The sequence below is a fragment of the Odocoileus virginianus genome, chromosome 23, assembly GCF_023699985.2.
Source record: "Odocoileus virginianus isolate 20LAN1187 ecotype Illinois chromosome 23, Ovbor_1.2, whole genome shotgun sequence".
NCBI classification, from domain to species: domain Eukaryota; kingdom Metazoa; phylum Chordata; class Mammalia; order Artiodactyla; family Cervidae; genus Odocoileus; species Odocoileus virginianus.
The window spans coordinates 19,847,671-19,863,582 of record NC_069696.1 but is presented as its reverse complement, the minus strand read 5'-3'; positions in this window follow the sequence as shown (position 1 = coordinate 19,863,582).

Genomic DNA, 15,912 nt, shown 5'->3' with positions numbered 1-15,912 from the left:
CCCCAAGATGCCCCCTAAACCTGGAAACTTTTCCTCACACTTAGTCACGTGGTCCTCCAGACTATCCCCCTTGGCGGTCTTGTGGTCTCTATGTCTGCACCTTTCCAGAATCTCAGCAAGTTAGCGCCAGTGAGATCAGAATGGGAGACAGCGGAAGGGTCAGATGAAGCGTAGCATATGCTTGGATGAGGGCAGACAAGTCAGCGAAGAGGAATGAAAATGGCAGGTCAGTGAGCACTCTGGATGGAACAGAGGATGTGGAGAAATCAAAGAGTCAGTGTTGGGAGGGAGGTTGGGGAACAAGATAAGCTTAGGCATCTTACTGCAGGTCTGTTGCACTTCAGATTTGTTTTTTTTTTAAGAGGGAGCTTTCTGAAAGAAAATATGAAGCATAAGGATTGCACACCAGCATACAGGGTAAGGCTAATAATTCAAGAGCATAAAGCGAGATATTTTACAAAAGGCCTTGTATTAATTTTGATATGTCTTTTATTAAGTGAAAAGTAGAGACATTTATTGGATGGATTGGCTATAAATAAATTTCTAGATAACTTCTAATCTTTATTGTTCCAAGAGGGACAAATTCAATCCCTGACCAACACTGATCCAGCTACTGTCCAAAAAGGGCTAAAAGAAACATTTTATCTTCCTTTATTATGGTGAAGAAAATAGGAGGCAAAACAGATTAAGGGAAGAGAACAAAAAATGAAAAGAGGACACAAAGTGCCCAGTATCGAGGAGGCCATTATCCAGTGACCCTCAGCCCAGCATTGCCTCCCCGATTTCCCATCACAACAGCTTCCCCTTACGTAATAAGAACAGGGTAACGCTGGGTAGTCAAAAAATGTTGCTCAAAATTCAACTAAAGATAAGCAACAGCAGAGATATATCCAGTCCCTCAGCAAACTACTTGATGTCGCATAGCAACAACTGCCTAGTTTTATTTCTGTCACAGTATTGCCATAAGGAAGCTTTGAAATTAAGTATTTTTTAAAAATTTAAACAAACAAGGTAGCATACCTCACCGCACCTCACCTGCCTCCTTCTAAAATTAGAAAGGCAGCCTCTCAAAGGAGGAGATCATTAAGATGGTAAAAGGGGAAAGAAAAATTTCCTGGGTCCTTCCTAATAATCTCCTTCTGATTTGTCTCAATCCTGACAAGAACCTGCACAGGAAAGTCTTGATCCCATTGCACAGATAGGGAAACATACCTAGGCGTGTGGAGTAACTTGGCCAAGTTACCCAGCCAAGAAGGGGCAGAGTTGGGTTTTAAACATTCCTGCACCCTTCTGTCTGATCAGCAACCCAGTGCTTTCCCATCACTGTGCTGCAGTGAGACCAGCAGTCAATTGTGGCAACAACTCTCCGCTCCTTCTGAGCCATCTGCAGCAGGGTAGTCATGCCTCCAGGACATCTGGAGTTGTGGGGACCCACATAGGACCCCACAGGCCAGCTGTTTCATGGTACTGATTAACCTGAGAAAATCAGTATTTGCAATCAGTCTTGTGCAAGAAGTGCAGAGAAAGGCAGAGGCTGTGAAAACACATCGTTCCTCACGACATTTGTGTTCTGATCTCTTTGAGGGGAGTCACAATTCTTGGTGTTGGCATTGACAGACAGATATTTAGGAGTTGTTCAAGAAATAAATTATCTATGAATCGACATTGACTTTGATCCCTTGTCTTTTCTAGGCAGGAATGATAGACCAAATGCAAGGAAGCCATGCTGTAGATGTTTTTGAAACCTCCTCTGCTTACGACTAGGGTGTGTGTCATGGGAAGATCTCATTTCTGATTATCAACCACCCGTGTGGTCCTTACGTAGAGGAGGGACTCAATTCAACAAATATTCACTGAGCACCTATTGTGCCAAGTTACATTATCATGACCCCTAACCTCAAGAAATTCTTCGGCCTCAATGAGGAGACAGTTATAAAAACAGCTAATACTGTGTGATGGAGGAATGTTCTAACAGATGTAGGCTTCAAGTACAGCAGGGGCACAAAAATAGGTGTCTCCAGTCTGGTGCATCAGAAAGTGTTTCTAGAGAAGGAGCCACATGATCATGTTAATGCAGGTCTCAGGAACACCGAGGCATTCCATGTAGAAGGATGGCACGGAATCGTGAATCCACAGCAGCTCAGGAAGCCCAGAGTATAGACTGTTGGGAGGGAGATGACATCAGAACAGTGAGTAGGAGTCAGTGATGCTGTGGTATGTGTGCGTGCCGGGGGTGGGGTTATGGTGTAAAAAGTTAGGGAGGTGCATTCATTCAGAGAATGATGCCAGCCATTGACAGATTTAGAAACATGGGGGTAACCTGCTAAGATCTGTGCTTTCAGAAGGCACATCTAGTGGCAGTTAGAAGGAAGTAGAAACAGCTGGGCAAGATCAGATGGAGAAAGACCAGGAAAACAGTGAAACAAATTGGAAGAGATTTCTTTGCCAGAGTTCTCTTAAAAATGTCTACTGTGTGAATGGGGTTTCACAGGTGGCACAGTGCTAAAGAATCTGCCCGCCAAAGCAGGAGACAACAGGAGATGTTGGGTTCGATCCCTGGGTGGGGAAGATCCCCTGAGGGAAGAAATGGCAACCTACTCCAGTATTCTTGCCTGGAGAATCCCATGGACAGAGGAGCCTAGTGGGCTGCAGTCCATGGGTTACAGAGTCAGACACGACTGAGCATGCACATATGCATCGCCAGTGTGTGAGTGAATACTGTGAGATGGTTTTGTTGCTTCCCTGGTGGCTCAGAGGGTAAAGAACCCACCGACAATGCAGGGGACCTGGGTTCGACCCTGGGTTGGGAAGATCCCCTGGAGGAGGACATGGCAACCCATTCCAGGATTCTTGCCTGGAGAATCCCATGGACAGAGAAGCCTGGATGGCTAGAGTCCATAGGGTCACAAAGAGTCAGACACAACTGAGTGACTAAACACACACACACGCTCTCCTTGCCCCTCCAGACCCACACGCCATCCTCTCTACCCTCATCCTAGGGAGCTGATGGTCTGAAAATGTCCCCTGCCTTTTGGTGTCTCATTGGGTTCAGTCAGTGGGAGGCACTCGCAGGAGGTTTGACAGTAGGTTGGGAGACTGGACAGGAAATTTACAACCCCCACCATGGGGGTCTTGATTTGTCAGTACTCTCCCTGGGGTCCCTGATGGCTCAGGGGGTAAAGAATCCATCTGCCACTGCAGGAGACACGGGAGATGAAGCTTTGATCCCTGGGTTGGGACACTTCCCTGGAGGAGGAAATGGCAACCCACTCCTATATTCTTGCTGGAAAAATCCCATGGACAGACGAACCTCTCAGGCTACACTCCAAAGGGTTGCAAAGAGTCTGACGTGAGTGAGTGACTGAGCGTACCAGCTGAGCTCACAGTTCTAGCTGGGTGGTTCCTATCTGTAGCCACAGCTTGCTCTGGGTTCTAGGGCTACAGTTCTCTCGTTTTGTCTCTTCAGACTCAGCAGTGGCAATGCCTTCCTGCTATCACTAAGCTAGGGCAGGATCACCATCTCTTACTAGTTTCCTTAGCCTGCTGGTGAGCAGATAGGGTAGAGGGTCCCCAGAGAAAGAGGACCAGGTGTGGCTTTCTTGACATAAGAAAAGTCATTTTTGACCTAAGCCATTTGTGATCTAAACCTGGCTATAGTGCTTGCCCTTGAACAAGTCTCAGTAATAAGGATTTTAAGGAAACAAAAGAACAAACTGTTTGCAAGCAAGAGAAGTAAAAATTTGTTGTTCAGTCGCTAACAGTAGCAAAGGTAACAAATTAGTTGCAAAGACTCAGGTTTTGTTTCAGTGGTAAAGAGGAGCCTGAAGCATTTTCTTGAGCTTTTCCACAGAATTTAAGTCCCCTAAGGCACTCAACTCCCAGAACAACTGGAGTCCAAGGAATGTTGACTCGTTTCTAACCCTCAGTGCCTGCAATCGGCTTGAGCTCTGTTAACCAGAATGCCCAAGCCCCTTCATAAATACGTCTGTACTCTTTTTTTTTTCCATTTATTTTTATTAGTTGGAGGCTAATTACTTTATGTACTCTTAGCATAAAACTTCCCCACTCTGTTGTTCAAGGAGGCGCTGCTTTGGGAAAGATCCCTGGAGCTCTTTTAACTTGCTGCAAGTAGTAATAAATCCTTCCTTCCCTTCTCTTTGGCTTGGTTGGGTTTTTTGGCTTGGCACCCACCACGAGGAGAACCCAGTTTCCAGGTAACATCCTTACACCTTTGTGAAAAGTCCCTTCATTCAAGTATCTTACATTACCATGTTGGAATGTGACCCAGCTTCTTATTGGGCCCCTGATTAATACAATTATGGAAACTTCTTGAGGAACATCTGTGGGTTTCAAGGAGCATGCTCAAGCCGGGCAGAGAGAATGAGAGTTTGAACGAAGACTGGCAGCAGCTATGAAGAGGACACAGACTGCAGAGACACTCAGGAAGGAGAACTGACCGTGCAGCTGGGAGGTGAGGAGGTGGTAAGGAGGGAAGAGAGTGTTTGGGTGGCTCCCCAGCTTTGAGTGATACCATTCACCAAATCATAGAACACAGAAGGAGGGACAGGTACTAAGGAGAATATGAATGATATTTTTGGAGGGATGTATTGAATTCAGGGCTTTCCAGGTGGCACTAGTGATAAAGAACATGCATGCCAATGCAGGAGACATTAGAGACAAGGGTTCCATCCCTAGATTGGGAAGATCTCCTGGAGGAGGGCATGGCAACCCACTCCAATATTCTTGCTTGGAGAATCCCATGGACAGAGGAAGTGGGACAGCTACAGCCCGTAGTGTCACAAAGAGTCAAACACAACTGAAGTGACTTAGCATGCACGCACACATATTAAATTCAAACTCCTTGTGGGGCCTTTAGAGGTAGAGGGACTCTTGCTTACCTACGGACTTGAAGAACACAGAGAGCTCAAATATGTTTCTCACTACTGCTCGGAATCTGCCCTATCTACTTTTGCAAATCTTCTCTTCATGATTTTGAAAATATGCAGATCCTTGGATGTATATAGTTTCTGGTATATTAAAAAAAAAGAATAAAAAGGAAAATTAAAAGAAACTAAATTTTAATTTTAGGAAACTTTTCCCCTTTCGTTAAAGGAAATGTAATATAATAAGAGAAAATTAAAGAAAAAAAAGTTTTTTCCTCCTTTTTTTTTTTTTCTTTTGGCTACGCTATGTGGCTTGCAGGATCTTAGTTCCCCAACCAGAGATTGAATCTCTGCCCTTGGCAGTGAAATCTCAGAGTCTTAACCACTAGAGCACCAGGGAATTCCCTCCGGTATCTTTATTGCAACAAAAGAGCCAAATAGCTAAAAGTATTGATAACTAGGGTCATATTGATCTTCTTAAAAGGCCCACACTTGCCTCTCTTTTCTCTTTATCAAGCTAGAACAAGGTCTCTTCAAGACAGACATGAAAACGCCTTCAGTGTTGCCAGCCAGTCAAGCACTGCTAAGCTCTCACACTCACCTGGGTTTCCAGGCTCTTGCTTCAGAGGGCACGCTGCCCATGACTGTCGCCAGGTGGCAGCCCCGCCCGACTGACCTGTGTGAACCTGTGGCTGTTGACATGAATCCCCTTGCCTCTGACACGGGTCAGTTCTCATCCCTGATGCAACCTTAGCTCAAAAATCTTCAACAATTATATAAAAGGAGTTTAAATTCCATAGCTTGACAACCAGTGAAAGTGTCAGTTGCTCAGTTGTGTCTGACTCTTTGCGACCCCATGGACTGTAGCCCACCAGGCTCCTCTGTCCATGGAATACTCCAGGCAGGAAAACTGGAGTGGGTTGCCATTCCCTTCTCCAGGGGATCTTCCCAACTTCTCAATCTTCCCAATGAGATAAAACCTCAGTCTCCCTCATTGTAGGTAGATTCTTTACCATCTGAATCACCAGGGAAGCCCAGCCTGACAACCAAGTCTCACCCAAAACAGTGAAGAAGGAAGAAGAGGCCCCTGATATTTTGAATTATCCTTGGAGAGAAAAGAGCTTTTAGGGAATGAATGTGGGGATTTCTAAGTTTAGATTCCATTACCTGAGGTTGGGGTATGACTTTAACTGGGAAATCAGTGGACTTCCTTTATTCTTTTATTTTTTTGGTCTATGTTTCTTTTAAAATGCTTATTGCACATATTGTTCCTACTGTTCATTCAGAAGGGAAACATATACCGACTTTATTGTAATTTTTCATCACATTTGTGTTTTATCCCTAATTAGATTTTTAAGTCCTAGCATCTAATATATATTTTTTTATAACCTATAGATTTTGCTAGGTTTAAAGCAGGTGTCAAAAAAATACTTGCTGAATAAACGGATGACTGTATTGCCAAGCATAAATCACCAACATGGAGCTCACTTTGAATTAAAGGCCCAAGGCAAGAGCCCAGTTTACCCTTTTAGGACAGCTCTTGTTTCTTTTAATCTTCAATTATCTCAAGGTCAGTGAGGCTTGAGAACAGGAAAAAGATTATTATAAAGAATGGAATCGTGTTCAATAGGTTAGTGCAGAGGCTCAGCTACTTGCTTGCTATAAAATATTGAGCAAATTACTTAATCCACTTGGACCTTATTTCTTTATCCATGAGATTAACCCATTATGGAGAGTCAGCACAGTATAGCGAAAGGAGTGTTGAACATCAGTCAAAAGACACTGGTCCTTGTCCCTGCTCTATTGTCTGTCGGTGGTATTAACCTCCTTAAGCCTCAGTTCTAAAAGTCTATGTATATAAACTTTTGAATAGCTAAAACTGTGTGTGTATATATGTGTATGTGTGGATTTGTATCTATTGCTGTATAATAAATCACCCCCAAATTTAGCAGCTTTAAAGAACAAATGTTTATGATCCCATGCATTTTCAACTCAGTCTCTCACTGGGTTGCAGTCACACTGTAGATCCAGGGCTACAGTCATCTTGAGGTCACTTTGGGGCTAGAAAACCTTGCGCTTCCAAGTTCCTTCAAGTGATTATCACAAGCCTCAGTTCCTCAGTGGCTAAGGACTGGAAGCCTCAGTTCTTTACCATAGAGAGGCTCACAGCATAGCAGCTGGCTTCCTCCAGAGCAAGAGAGCTAAGAAGGGTAGAGCTGGAGACACACTTACAGACAGATGGGGGAGAAGGGGGAAACCCAAGATTAGGCTCAAATGTTTTATTGTCTAGCAAACTTGGAAGTGTGTGTGCTGTGCTAAGTCACTTCAATCAGGTCCAACTTTGCAACCACATGGACTGTAGCCCACTAGGCTCCTCTATCCATGGAATCCTCCAGGCAAGAATACTGGAGTGGGCTGCCATGCCCTCCTCCAGGGGATCTTCCCCACCCGGGATCAAACCTGCATCTCTGCTGTCTCCTGTATTGGCAGGCAGGTTCTTTACCACTGTCACCACCTGGGAGGTCGGCCATCATTTCTGTTGTGGACTGTTGTTCATGAAACAGGAGGGGAGGGGGCAGGGAGTAACTTTTAAAAGAATGACACAGCCATAGGACACAAGACAAGCTGGTTAGAACCAACTAGGTTCAAGGGTGGAAGACTCAACTTCCAGTGGACCTTGAGCCTCATCCTATGCTATTTGTAATACATTGGCATCTTAATGATATGCCCATTAGTGCCATGACAGTTCTGAGGCTAACTATAAAAGGCCAGAGAGTGAGAAGTGGCTCAGTTCCTGGAAATCCCCTTCCCTTCCCTGAAATAGTTGGAATAATCCTTCCACTCATTAGCCTATGAAATTGCCCAGCCCATAAAAACTAACCACACCATATTTCAGGGCCTCTTGCCTTCTGAGATCACCTGCAATCTGTGAGGCATGTGTTTCTCTCTAAATAAATCCACTTTTTACCCATCAGTTTGTCTCTCACTGAATTCTTTCTGTGATGAGACATGAAGAACCTGAGCTCCGTCAAGTCCTGAGATCAGGTGTGATCTCCATGAAAAGACCTTGGGTTCAAGTCCCAATTTGAGTTGCATGGTTTCAGTCAAGGAGACCAGATCCAGTACAACATGGGAACAAATTCCGCAGAAGGGCAAATACCCCAAACAGGGGTTATTTGGGCCATTTCGAGGTTGGTTACCCCAGTGCTCAACAGCAGAATTCACAGTTTCGTCAAGTACTGCTCCTTCCCTTCCTCGCCTCAGCTGATGTCTTCCCAACCACAGTGTAATCTCCTTGTTCTTCTCTGTCCCTCTGCATGGCACGTGCCACATGCTCACTTTGTTAAGATGAAATGAATGAATGAGTATTACACTCGATCCATGCTTTTTTATTTTTCCAATGAGATGAGAGCCTCTAGTGTACTTTATTTCTTTAAAGATAGGGAAGCCAAGGTCTCGAAAGGGCTCCTTACTTGCTAGCAGTAGAGTTAAGGCTAGACCCTGGTCTCTAAACTTTCCATTCTCTGTACTTTCCGCTTCAGTCTCTCTTAACTTCAGTCTTTGCAACTTGGAATTATCCCTGACACAGAATTTAGTAGCTCTGTTAATAAATCATCTACCTCTGCAGCTCTGCCTTTTTGTGCCATTGCCTTAGTTCCACTTCTATTGAAATATTCAGCAATGCTTTCGTCTGATTTTCCTTCTATGTTATAATTTTCTCTTTCTGTTCACTTTCCGGTTCCCTTGCCCTAACCCTAAACGTACTTGAATGGCCACGGTTTCATGGATATTAAGTTCTAATATTAACTTGCAGTATCATCTTCCATGCTCTGTTTATTTTTTATTCTTGTAATACAGTTCATAATTATGTGTCTGAAATAGTTTCTAGTTTAAAAGGCAAAAGCAAAGATTCTTTTGCAATAGGTCCTATTTAAATCACAGACCTCATTTTTCTTCATTTCTCTATTTCTTCCCCTTATCTATTACTAACCTCATTGAAAAAAAACTTTATTTGAGATCTCAGCATTTCTAGAGTGAAGACATCTCTTTCACACTTACTGAGATTTGAAGCAGGCTGCCTCCCTCTCCCCGCTCTCTGGATGGCACTTTTCATGTGAAGCTATTATAGCAGGTAGCAACCACATTGCATTATTTACACGTGTCTTCCCTATTGCCTGGGCACCTTGAGGGTAAGCATCATGTCTTATTCATTGTTTGCATACTCCAGTATCTCGTGATATAGTTCCCAAGAGGGTCTTCATACATATTTGTCAAGTTGAATCAACTAACTCTTTATGTCATTTCCAAAATTAAATAAAGCATTCTTTTCCTAATACTGATCATTCTTCCTTAAGATTTTGTACTTCTCTGAGTTAGAGACAAGGATTATTATTTTTTAAGGCCATTGTTTTCTGACCTTGGAGTGTTCTGTAGTCCTAAGTCTGACCTGAATAAAGTTATTTGAAAGTGACTCAGATGGTAAAGAATCAACCTGCAGGAGACCTGGGTTAGATCCCTTGTTTGGGAAGATCCCCTGGAGAAGGGAATGGCAACCCACTCCAATATTCTTGCCTGGAGAATTCCATGGACAGAGGAGCCTGGCAGGCTACATACCATGGGGTCCTAAAGAATTGGACACGACTAAGCGACTAACACTTTCACTTTTTTTTCACTTTTAACCCAAGGCAATCGACAGTTGTCCCTTGGTGTCCATGGTCAGGGATTAATTCCAAGACCCACCAGGGGATGCCAAAATCTGAGGATGCTCATGTCTCATGGTGGTCTCTCCATATGAGTAGTTCCACGTTAATGGATTCAACTAACTTCACGTCTATAGTGCTGTATTTTTTTTTAATGTGTGTATAAGTGGATCAACATGATGCAAATCTGCGTTGTTGAAGGGTCAACCTTAATTTGAGGTGTATGTTGAAAACCTCTCCCCAAGACGTGTGGTCCTTTTTCAGATAAATCCAAACCCCTTCTCACTGGAGACTGAAGATTTATCTTACAAGATGTTCCTTTTGAAATCCAGATGTCTCAGGGAGAAGCTGTAGCTTATCTCTCATCTGCTGGCCCCTTAGCTGGATGAATATTTCAGTAGAAAGAGCTACAAAAGCAGGCAGGCTCCTGTTAGAATGAGGTCCTCTGTCTGGAGTGGAGGTGGGGAGGGAGGTGGTGACAGGGAAGAGGGACGAGTCAGTGCAAACCGCAGCCTTCCCTCCTCACTGGTCCTGCACCATGAGCAGCCACCCGCAGGAGAGAGAAGCAGAGAAGTGCCCTCTGTCCTCTCCCATTTGCTCTGGCTCCCCGGTCTTTTTCTCTTTTCCACCTGTGTATTTCTTGAGTTCCCGTCCAAAGCTGGAGAACTAGCCATGAGGCTGCCATAGTTACTCAACTCTGGTGACCACTGCAGGCCGGAGGGTCACTCGCCTGCCTTCAGCTCCAGCCCCACCAGGCGGGGTGTAGGGACACCTTCATTCAGCAAAAATGGTCGTTTCTCAACTGCTCCAAAGTTACTGCTCTGAAGTCAACTGCAAAGTTAGTTGTTTTTTAGTCCATGGGGTGACAAAGAGTCGGACACAACTGAGCCACTGAGCGTGCATGCAGTGTAACCCATATGAAAAGAAAAAAGAAAAAGTGGAAGTGTTAGTCACTCAGTCATGACCGACTCGTTGCGATCCCATTGACTATAGCCCGCCAGGTTTCCCTGTCCATGGAATTCTCCAGGCAAGAATACTGGAAGTGGGTAGCCATTCGCTTTTCCAGGGGATCTTCCCAACCTAGGGATCAAACCTGGGTCTTCTGTGTTGCAGGCAGATTGCCATCTCAGCCAACAGATTACTGGATGACAAATATTTATTTTTAGAATTAAAAGTTAAAATTATTGAAGTTAATTAAAGATTACTTTTGGGAAGCTAACTCCCTCCCCCTCTAAATTCTCAGATGGTGTGTAGGAGTCAGGTGATGCCGGGAAACAGGCTGGGATGTCGACTGACCTTCTTTGGTAACGAGAAGGTACATTTGCTGCCCTTTACTATGGCTGCGTCTTCACTCTCATTCAGGTTGCCCACAGAGCAGGGGCCGATCTAGGGCCCCAGGAAGAGGTTGCATGCCTTTGAGGATCTGTGTGTTTTCTGGCCAAGCACAGTTGTAAGTGTTCATTCCTCTGGTCTTCAGGAAGAGCTTAGCTCAAAGCAGAGTCTAAGTGAGAGGTGCTGGCCTGGATGTGTTGCCCAAGGAAAGGGGCCTTCCTGGCCCATCTTAACAGTTCCAGGCACCTTTTAGGCCTTGCCATGGTGGTGAGAGTGTCTGGGTATGACTGGCCCATGGCCATCCTGTTATCACTGATGTGTTTCGGGCAAACCCAACAGCCAGCAGCATAGGCCTCAGACAGTCTTTCAACTGTACATGGAATTTCTGCCCTGTTATTCCAGGGAACTGCCCTGGGACAGATACTAGATCCTTATCCCCTGGCTCCTCAGACACTGCCCTCCAGTTGCATTAAGGCCTGTGAAACAGGAACTGATGGAGTTGCCTAATGCTTCTTAGCATTTCAATGTTGTTACATTTATGTTACTCAATTTAAAAATAAATGTATTTTCTACTTTGCAATTCTTATGTTCTCTTTCATTCAACTGTTTAATAATGTCAAATGCTTAGAACACAGATTAGAATTTCTTACAATGGTCTCTGATTAAACCCCAATAAAAGCACAGTCAGGAAAATTCATAATATAAGGCATGCTAACTAACTCTTGGAAGCTCAATTTACATTTTATAAATCTTAAACTAATTTGAGGATTATGCCTTAAACTAAAAAGGTCTGTGGGTATTTTGGCAAAATACTGACAATAACAAATTAACCGCCCCCCCCCCCCCCCAAACCTGGGTAGTTTTGTTCATTCATTCATTACTTTGCCTACTTTGGAAAAAATGATTTGAGACAATGTACCATAATTCTTTAAAACCACTGAAATAAAAATATAAGGACGAAGACAAAGTAATGAAAGTCATTGAACAATTATTCTAGAAAACCTGGACCGAGGAAAATGTCTACTTTTAAGTTCAAGACATAGTCTCAGGTTTTCCCATAGCCAAGGTTACGATCACATCTCTCTTACATCTATTATGAAAAAGCATATTGGACAAATGTGTTTCTGGAGCTGAATTGTAAATAAAAAATTATATTGTGAATCTTTGGGAATGTTGATCAAGACAGTAGGCATATCTTCAACTAAATATGATGACCTTTATTTAATTCTGTCTATACAAAGTTTTGATTTATAAAAAGAGGGCATGATATTAAATTTTACTTTGTAAAACCATTTCTATAAAGAGCTAGAGCAGTATTCAGATATATAAGTTTCTGTTGAGATGACATGATATAGCCTAGGAATTCTAAAAGAAATACAAGGACAATAAAAAGTTAAAGTTACCACAGTCTTTCTTGAGCATCAGCAGTCTTCACTGGGTTTTTATTGGGAACTTATAAAAGACACTTCAGAATTGAGGTTACTGGTAGGAATCTGAAACCCATATATCCTGTGCTATTTGAGATAATATTCATATACATTGGAGATGTGGCAAGTCAATATTTTATTATACTTTCTAAAAACTGACTTATCTTCCTATCTTGATGATAGAACACTCCAACTCTAAATAACTGAAAAATACCTATAAAAATATGAATAGAGCATCAGCAGACTTATTGGGACTTAAAAGACCCTCAGGAAGTGTGAGTGCGCTATTGGTAGAGGCAATCTGCCACGGACTTTGAATTATCTAGACATTCTTGCCGAGTGTACCAGCTTGCAAGGCTTATCCATCTTCTGACATCGAACGGTTTTTGGAGTTAGCTATGCAGGCAACTAAGTAGGTCTAGGTGACCACAATGTGACTACCTTGTTCTCTAGAGGAAAGGGGACTAACTAACTTCAAAATACCCATTAGTGCTTCTTTTATTTAAAATTCATTTTAAATATCTTTATTTTCTGCTTGCTGTATCATTTGCTTCTTGATCAAAAAGTTCCAGACTTGGGATTCCCCTGGTGGTCCAGGGGTTAGGATTTTGCCTTCCAGTGCAGGGGGTGTAGATTCCATCCCTGGTTGGGGAGCTAAGACCATAATGCCTGGTGGCCCCCAAACCAAAATATAAAACAGAAGCAACACTGTGACAAATTCAATAAAGACTTTTAAAAAGTAGTCTACATTAAAAAAAAAAAAGTTCTTGGCTGTAGGCCATGGATTTTTCTCCTGTAAAGCAACCCACTGTGTGTGCAGGTGTCTTTGGTTCCATCATGGCACCCCTGTTGGACTTGACAGCAAGGATAACCGAGGCAAATCTGCTGATGTTCACATTACTCACTGTGCTGTGAGTAAAAAGGCCTTTGTCTCTGACCCTGAAATCTGTTGTCTTCTGCCCATGAAACTGTGGTGGACTACATGGTTAGCTGAAAGGTAGGGGAAAATCTCAGACTTTTTACTGCTTTTGACAGTCTTCCTAAAAGTCATCAGTGCCTTAATCTTCCTTCCTCTTTAGCTGCCTCTTTAAGGCAGATTCATTATGCTCATTCATTCCTCCAACTGGCAAGTTTATTTTTCCTTTACTTTATTTACAACCACCATGATTGGGAGTTATATTCTTCAGCTTGAATGAGAATCATGAGAGTAGAAGAGACCACGGGTGGGACATACAGTCCTTAAACATACCTGTGAAAATGATAACAGTAGTAACAATTAATAATATTGTCATCATTATATATGAAAAAATTGAGATTCAGAGATTGTACAGCTTCTTCAAAGGCACACAGCCTGTGAATAGCAGAAACACAATTGAAACCTAGACCTGCTTACCCTTACCCATTATTTTGTACTACTTCCCCAACAGAAGCTTCTAGAATTTCCATATTTAAAATATATAAATATATACATGCATATATAAACATAGATTTCATTAACCTCCTACCCCTCCTTGATAGGCATTAGTAACCTCTTTTTAATCTCAGCTCAAGTCTTATGACTCTTCCTGTCATCTCCTCCTTTCTTCAGTCTTCAGTTCAGTTCAGTTGCTCAGTCGTGTCTGACTCTTTGCGACCCCAAGACCTGCAGCACGCCAGGCCTCCCTGTCCATCACCAACTCCCGGAGCCTACCCAAATTCATGTCTGTTGAGTCAGTGATGCCATCAAACCATCTCATCCTCTGTTGTCCCTTTCTCCTCCTGCCTTCAATCTTTCCCAGCATCAGGGTCCTTTCAAATGAGTCAGCCCTTTGCGTCAGGTGGCCAAAGTATTGGAATTTCAGCTTCAACATCAGTCCTTCCAATGAACACCCAGGACTGATCTCCTTTAGGATGGACTGGTTGGATCTCCTTGCAGTCCAAGGGGCTCTCAAGAGTCTTCTCCAACACCACAGTTCAAAAGCATTGATTCTTAGGCACTCAGCTTTCTTTATAGTCCAACTCTCACATCCATACATGACTACTGGAAAAACCATAGCCTTGACTAGATGGACCTTTGTTGACAAAGTAATGTCTCTGCTTTTTAATATGCTATCTAGGTTGGTCATAACTTTCTTTCCAAGGAGTAAACATCTTTTAATTTCATGGCTGCAATCACCATCTGCAGTGATTTTGGAGCCCAGAAAAATAAAGTCAGCCATGTTTCCACTGTTTCCCCATCTATTTGCCATGAAGTGCTGGAACTGGATGCCATGATCTTAGTTTTCTGAATGTTGAACTTTAAGCCAGCCTTTTCACTCTCCTCTTTCACTATCACCAAGAGGCTCTTTTAATTCTTCTTCACTTTCTGCCATAAGGGTGGTGTCATCTGCATGTCTGAGATTATTGATATTTCTCCCGGCAATCTTGATTTCAGCTTGTGCTTCATCCAGCCCAGCGTTTCTCATGATATACTCTGCATATTAGTTAAATAAGCAGGGTGACAATATACAGCCTTGACCTACTCCTTTTCCTATTTGGAACCAGTCTGTTGTTCCATGTCCAGTCCTAACTGTTGCTTCCTGACCTGCATACAGGTTTCTCAAGAGGCAGGTCAGGTGGTCTGGTATTCCCATCTCTTCAGTCTTATCTTCCCTCAAACTGACCCAAGTCCCCTTCAGTTTGCTTTGGGCTGGCGGTTTAATCAGGTAATAATAGTAACAAGGAAGTTACAGTGACCCAGGGAGCCCTCAGTACTTATTCATAATTACTGGTGAAGTTAAAAAATACTCTTAATTTTATTTCCAAAATACTCATTGCCACTATTTTTATTTTTTTTTAAATGTCTTTGATTTTTTTGGCCCACTTGTCTTGTGTCTGCATTGTCCGTGCAGTGCTAAAACTGTTCTTCTGATGGATGAAAGATGAGTCCTTTCATCTGTAGTCCTGGGAAACATTACTGAGCATCTCTGAGGCAGGTATGGTGTTTGTGGTAGGAAGGGCAAGTTTCTCCCCGCTCCATTTAGAAGAAAACCATCAACTCTGAATAAGAACAGAACTTTTCTCCATTTTTCCACTTTGAAATAGTTAACAGACACAACTTGACCAAAGACTCATATCTCTAAGGTTGTAGGTCTCTCAGGCAGAGTCCTTACTATTGTTGTGTTACAATAACTTAAGGCCTGATTGCAGATTATAAAACCCGCACAGAAATAATAATGTTGATAATTATAGTTATTGTACTAACACCACTACCTTTTATCAAATATTGATAATTCACAAGGCTCAATACTAAAGTGCACATGCATTATCCTTTAATCTTTTTACCTCTGTATCTAAAGTGAGCATTATTATCACCCATTTTACGGATGAAGAAATTGAGGCTTAGAGAAGTCAAGTGGTTTCCCAAGACTGTTCAGCTGGCATATGGCAGAATTCCATCTTAGGTTTTCAGATGTCAAATCCTCTCTTTCAATTACTGTGTCCTAAAGCAGAGGTTCACAAAGTGTGGGTCTGAGAACCACAGCATCAGCATCACTCGGAGTCCGGCATTGGCAGGTGGAGTCTTTACCACTGTACCACCTGGGAAACCCA